This window comes from Pangasianodon hypophthalmus, chromosome 18 (genome assembly GCF_027358585.1).
Source record: "Pangasianodon hypophthalmus isolate fPanHyp1 chromosome 18, fPanHyp1.pri, whole genome shotgun sequence".
Lineage (NCBI taxonomy): Eukaryota > Metazoa > Chordata > Actinopteri > Siluriformes > Pangasiidae > Pangasianodon > Pangasianodon hypophthalmus.
The window spans coordinates 1,680,918-1,688,541 of NC_069727.1; the positions used below are offsets into that span (position 1 = coordinate 1,680,918).

A 7,624-nucleotide genomic window follows, 5' to 3' on the forward strand; every position below is an offset into this window, starting at 1 on the left:
TTTTACTCCATGTAGTGAGCATTAGTGCATTAGCAGTATATAGAGTGCCCTGTGTAGAGTCATATTTAGCATGAACTAGCATGTGATCTGCATATCATCCCTCTGTGTGTGTGTGTGTGTGTGTGTGTGGCACCTCAGGTCATGTTCTTTCATTGTAGTTAGTGTTTTTTTTACTTGAGGTAGCGAGAAGCAGCATTGCTTGTAATAATGATTCATGAACATTTGCTCATTCGCAAAGTAACGTAGCATTCAAGAGTGTTTATATCACATATTTGACTTGGTCAGATTTTCCTTCAAACGGTGATCACGTTTTCTTAATTTGATTCAAAATAGTAAATGAAAAGTGTAATAAAATTTCCTACATCCCGCACACACACACACACACACACACACACACGCACACTTTAGTCTGTGCTGGATCAAGTGCTATTCTATGAGCTGCTGAATAATGAGTGCGGAAGCCATTTTGTTAAATTAAACCAGTGATTAATGTGATCATTACAGCTAGCACTATTCATGCAGTAATATATTAGTGATATACGAGACTCCTATTCGATTTATCTCAACCCTCGCCATCTTCTCATTCATATCTCATCATATTAATCTTTTTATTTTTTTTATTTTTCAGGTTTTTTTTAATTGTCTTTTTTTTCAGGTGTAAAGGTGAGTGTTTGTGGTCTAGAAACTCCGTCAAGGACACATACTCAAGAACAATCTGGCAACCTCGGAGGCGTGAACTACACGCAGGTGATTTTAATAATCTGAATGTGGAGCTCAGAAAAGCAGCTGCATAACCTGCCTTCTGAATTTGCATTATTTACAAGAATAAGTATTTAAAAATATTTGAATATTAATGAGTGTACTGTTTAACATGAACAGTAATGCTTAATTGTATGTTCATACCCCATAACCATTTTAACAGCTCATTCACAGGGAGGACACTCCACATAAACAGGTTAAAAATGGGGAAGTTTTCTGTGAGGAGATGTTTATGTAACGTTTATGGAAGGAGTCTCCAGTGTCAGTGCTTTGTAACAGTTAGAAGTAAAGCTGTAACTTTAAGTAACTTCAACAGAGAGAATAAAGAGAGGCTGGTGAGGGAAAGACTGTTTATAGCTGCTGTAACATAAGTGAGAACAGGAACTAACTTGTTTAACATTAAATGTAACTATAAACAGATAAAAAGTATTTGTTGTTCTTTGCTAAATAAATAAATGTTTAGCAATCGTTGGTAAGTTGTGTAAGCTGTGGAATAAAATACTTGGGGACAAATTAATCCACTTCCGAGTGGTAGCAGTAACTCTGCTGCATCACACCATGCTGTCTCTCAGTGTTTTACTGTAACACACACACACACACACACACACACACACACAATGTTTTATTCTGTGTAATTGAATGAAGTGTTACGACTGTGTCAGGTTTCTCTGTGAAGCTCTAACACACATCTCTACCAGTGATCCAGTGTTACAGGACTGATATTGGTATTCAGCGCTACATCAGTACATTGTTACTCGTAATTACCGCATCAGGATCACGCTCATAGTTCAGGATCTAAATCCGTGTGGAGTCACTGTGATTGTTCACATCCGGCCCGTTCCTCTGCTCTAATGCTAATGAGGGAGAATCCTCAGCCCATTGTCTGAAGTGCATTACATCATACCCGGTGTGTGTGTGTGAGTGTGTGTGTGTGTGTGTGTGTGTGTGTTAGATTAATTCCTGCACTGCACGTTCACTTCATTTCAGACAGCAATGTGCATTTAATCACTCCATCATCCATCCATTCATCCATCAGCATGAGAGAGTGAGAGCTGGATGAAGGATGAATTCAAGTGTGTGTGTGTGTGTGTGTGTGTGTGTTTCTGCACGTTCCTGCCACACACATACTGTAGACAAGACACTCAAGACTAGGTGTTATTGCAGCATCTCTCTCTCTCTCTCTCTCTCTCTCTCTCTCCTTATCTGTGTCTCTTTTCTTTCTGTCCTATCTTTCTCCATTTCTCTCTCTCTGTCTATCCCTCTTTCCTTATCTTTCTCTCTTTTACTCTGTATGTCCTGTCTTTTTCCATTTCTCTCTACTTATATCTCTCTCTCAATCTCTCCATCTGCCTTTTTGTCGCTATCTCTCTCTCACACATCACTCTCTTTCCATCACTGTCTGTCTTCCTGTATGGTTTCTCTGCCATCTTTCTCTCTCCAAATTAAGATACACATCACTCTCTCTCTCTCTTTTTGTTAACCTCTATCAGTATTATTGCGGCCCCTCTCTCTCTCTCTCTCTCTCTCGTGTGTTTGTGTGTGTGTGTGTGTAATTGCAGCATCCCCCGTGTCCGTATCCGTACTCACTGCTTCCTCCTCGTCCTCTGTCTCCTCCGGTAGATCAGTATTCCCAGCTGTGCGGTTCTCCGACCCAATCCCGACTGAATCCCAGATCCACAGCGGGCATCTTTCACATTCCTGATCCTGATCTTAATCCTCTGAGCTCCATCATTGTGCTCCTGCTGAAATCCACATCACTGTGTGGAAGGAAAAAAAACGGCCCAGTGTGAGAGAGCGGAGAGAGTGGAGAGAGTGGAGAGAGTGGAGAGAGTGGAGAGAGAGAGCAGAGAGAGTGGAGAGAGAGCAGCCGGAGGATGGAAGAGCTGGAGGAGGAGGAGATGGAGGAGGAGGGGTCTTAAAGATGCAGCTGGCCATTTTTCAACATCTGCACATGTTAATGCTTTCCTTGAGCACCTCTAACACTGACTATCAGAGGGACAGAGGTGGACTTAATCATGAACTGGTTTTATTACACATTATTTTAATCCTCAAAGTAGCAAAAAAAAAAAATCCAGCTGTTTTTGCATCCAGCTGTAGGTGTTCATTCAAGACTGCAGAACACATCTGGATTTCTTTCTCTACATACATAAGCAGCTTAAAAAAGATCTTGTCACTCTATCTATGAAGATTATGCTTAAAGTCTTCTAATAAAACATTATAAGGCATTATACACAGTGTTAGAATTCTTTATTCTATATTCTGCATTATGTATTGTTAATATGATGCATTATAAGTCGTGTTTATAACACCTTATTTCACCAAGCCCACCTTGGTAACCCATTCTATGAAGGAAGTGAGACATTTTAAACAAAATGTTTATTAAATTTTTAAATTACTTAGTTTTTTAAATTACTTTATTTAAATGAATTATAGACAGAGAGATGATCAATAACACTTTACAGCCTCTGAACTGAGTGTAGTGTAGTTTTGGGGCTTAATAAAATTGAGAATTAAAATGAGAAATAAAACATCAAAATGCTGTTGGTTTAATTATTCTTTTTAAATCATCTTTTTTTTTTAAAAAAAAATATGTCTCACAGTTATGTCAGTCGATAATCTACATCCAGAAATGAAACCTTTATAAATTCAGTTGCTTGTTTTAGAAATAATCTCAGCAAACTGGGGCTGAATTGTTTTGCTACAGGTGATATAATGTGTTATAAACACTATTTATAACACATTTATAATCATTTACAATCATTTCTGAGTAGTATTTGTGAGTTCTAATTGAAGTGAGGTACATTTTAAACCTGCAGCATTTATAATGTTATATTTCTCACAGTCGTATTGAGGCCAAAAAACACTGAATAATAAACATCTGACTTACTGCACTTATTAACAGTCATAGAGCAATAAACACTGAATTATAAACAGCTGATTTACTGCACTTATTAACAGTCATAGAGCAATAAACACTGAATAATAAACAACTGACTTACTGCACTTATTAACAGTCATAGAGCAATAAACACTGAATAATAAACATCTGACTTACTGCACTTATTAACAGTCATAGAGCAATAAACACTGAATTATAAACAGCTGATTTACTGCACTTATTAACAGTCATAGAGCAATAAACACTGAATAATAAACATCTGACTTACTGCACTTATGAACAGTCATAGAGCAATAAACACTGAATTATAAACAGCTGATTTACTGCCCTTATTAACAGTCATAGAGCAATAAACACTGAATAATAAACGTCTGACTTACTGCACTTATTAACAGTCATAGAGCAATAAACACTGAATAATAAACAACTGACTTACTGCACTTATTAACAGTCATAGAGCAATAAACACTGAATAATAAACGTCTGACTTACTGCACTTATTAACAGTCATAGAGCAATAAACACTGAATAATAAACAACTGACTTACTGCACTTATTAACAGTCATAGAGCAATAAACACTGAATAATAAACATCTGACTTACTGCACTTATTAACAGTCATAGAGCAATAAACACTGAATAATAAACAACTGACTTACTGCAATTATTAACAGTCATAGAGCAATAAACACTGAATAATAAACATCTGACTTACTGCACTTATTAACAGTCATAGAGCAATAAACACTGAATTATAAACAGCTGATTTACTGCACTTATTAACAGTCATAGAGCAATAAACACTGAATAATAAACATCTGACTTACTGCACTTATTAACAGTCATAGAGCAATAAACACTGAATAATAAACAACTGACTTACTGCATTTATTAACAGTCATAGAGCAATAAACACTGAATAATAAACATCTGACTTACTGCACTTATTAACGGTCATAGAGCAATAAACACTGAATTATAAACAGCTGATTTACTGCACTTATTAACAGTCATAGAGCAATAAACACTGAATAATAAACATCTGACTTACTGCACTTATTAACAGTCATAGAGCAATAAACACTGAATAATAAACAACTGACTTACTGCATTTATTAACAGTCATAGAGCAATAAACACTGAATAATAAACAACTGATTTACTGCACTTATTAACAGTCATAGAGCAATAAACACTGAATAATAAACAACTGACTTACTGCATTTATTAACAGTCATAGAGCAATAAACACTGAATTATAAACAGCTGATTTACTGCACTTATTAACAGTCATAGAGCAATAAACACTGAATAATAAACAACTGACATTGTAGTTATTAACATTCATAGAGCAATAAACACTGAATAATAAACATCTGACTTACTGCACTTATTAACAGTCATAGAGCAATAAACACTGAATAATAAACAACTGACTTACTGCACTTATTAACAGTCATAGAGCAATAAACACTGAATAATAAACAACTGACTTACTGCATTTATTAACATTCATAGAGCAATAAACACTGAATAATAAACATCTGACTTACTGCACTTATTAACAGTCATAGAGCAATAAACACTGAATAATAAACATCTGACTTACTGCACTTATTAACAGTCATAGAGCAATAAACACTGAATAATAAACAACTGACTTACTGCACTTATGAACAGTCATAGAGCAATAAACACTGAATAATAAACGTCTGACTTACTGCACTTATTAACAGTCATAGAGCAATAAACACTGAATAATAAACAACTGATTTACTGCACTTATTAACAGTCATAGAGCAATAAACACTGAATAATAAACAACTGACTTACTGCATTTATTAACATTCATAGAGCAATAAACACTGAATAATAAACATCTGACTTACTGCACTTATTAACAGTCATAGAGCAATAAACACTGAATAATAAACATCTGACTTACTGCACTTATTAACAGTCATAGAGCAATAAACACTGAATAATAAACGTCTGACTTACTGCACTTATTAACAGTCATAGAGCAATAAACACTGAATAATAAACAACTGACATTGTAGTTATTAACATTCATAGAGCAATAAACACTGAATAATAAACATCTGACTTACTGCACTTATTAACAGTCATAGAGCAATAAACACTGAATAATAAACATCTGACTTACTGCACTTATTAACATTCATAGAGCAATAAACACTGAATAATAAACATCTGACTTACTGCACTTATTAACAGTCATAGAGCAATAAACACTGAATAATAAACATCTGACTTACTGCACTTATTAACAGTCATAGAGCAATAAACACTGAATTATAAACAGCTGACTTACTGCACTTATTAACAGTCATAGAGCAATAAACACTGAATAATAAACATCTGACTTACTGCACTTATTAACAGTCATAGAGCAATAAACACCGAATAATAAACAACTGACTTACTGCATTTATTAACAGTCATAGAGCAATAAACACTGAATAATAAACAACTGACTTACTGCACTTATTAACAGTCATAGAGCAATAAACACTGAATAATAAACATCTGACTTACTGCACTTATTAACAGTCATAGAGCAATAAACACTGAATAATAAACATCTGACTTACTGCCCTTATTAACAGTCATAGAGCAATAAACACTGAATAATAAACAACTGACATTGTAGTTATTAACAGTCATAGAGCAATAAACACTGAATAATAAACAACTGACATTGTAGTTATTAACATTCATAGAGCAATAAACACTGAATAATAAACATCTGACTTACTGCACTTATTAACAGTCATAGAGCAATAAACACTGAATAATAAACAACTGACTTACTGCACTTATTAACAGTCATAGAGCAATAAACACTGAATAATAAATGTCTGACTTACTGCACTTATTAACAGTCATAGAGCAATAAACACTGAATAATAAACAACTGATTTACTGCACTTATTAACAGTCATAGAGCAATAAACACTGAATAATAAACAACTGACTTACTGCATTTATTAACATTCATAGAGCAATAAACACTGAATAATAAACATCTGACTTACTGCACTTATTAACAGTCATAGAGCAATAAACACTGAATAATAAACATCTGACTTACTGCACTTATTAACAGTCATAGAGCAATAAACACTGAATAATAAACAACTGACTTACTGCACTTATTAACAGTCATAGAGCAATAAACACTGAATAATAAACAACTGACTTACTGCATTTATTAACAGTCATAGAGCAATAAACACTGAATAATAAACATCTGACTTACTGCATTTATTAACAGTCATAGAGCAATAAACACTGAATAATAAACAACTGACTTACTGCATTTATTAACAGTCATAGAGCAATAAACACTGAATAATAAACGTCTGACTTACTGCACTTATTAACAGTCATAGAGCAATAAACACTGAATAATAAACATCTGACTTACTGCACTTATTAACAGTCATAGAGCAATAAACACTGAATAATAAACATCTGACTTATTGCACTTATTAACAGTCATAGAGCAATAAACACTGAATAATTGATGGCTCAAACTAAAACCAAGTTTGTTTATTATTAGTGTTATAAATTTATTACAAACACCACCTGCCTAAATGCATTATAAACATTGCTATAAACTGTAATTGAGTCTTTCATACATAATTATAACATTGTCTGTAATGTCTTAGGAATGTATTATTATGTGCTATGAATGTATTTATATGTCATTATACATATGACCTTTACAGAAAGTGTTAAATAATCTATGTTGAATAAATAAGTAAATTGCTTCAATCTGTTTTCTGCACCTTTGCCCTCATTAACTATCTATAAATATTCATGAATATGCAAATCAGAAACACCCCCATTAATAACCACCTCATATCACATGCTATCACCATCAAGTGACTAGCGGGAGAACTCCGGTTCCTCTTTAGAGCTGCATCTTAGAGCCCATT

General features: G+C 34.0%; 1 protein-coding gene across 3 annotated transcripts in view; it reads right to left on the reverse strand.

The window, feature by feature from the left end:
- Nucleotides 1-2,598, reverse strand: part of ppfia2 (PTPRF interacting protein alpha 2) — a 132,582-nt gene extending 129,984 nt beyond the window's left edge. For all 3 annotated transcript variants that reach the window (XM_053241618.1, XM_053241621.1, XM_053241620.1), the window contains exon 1: nucleotides 2,347-2,598. The gene's annotated coding sequence lies outside the window, so the exon portion shown is untranslated. The remainder of the gene's footprint in view (nucleotides 1-2,346) is intronic.
- Nucleotides 2,599-7,624: the final 5,026 nt, after the last annotated feature.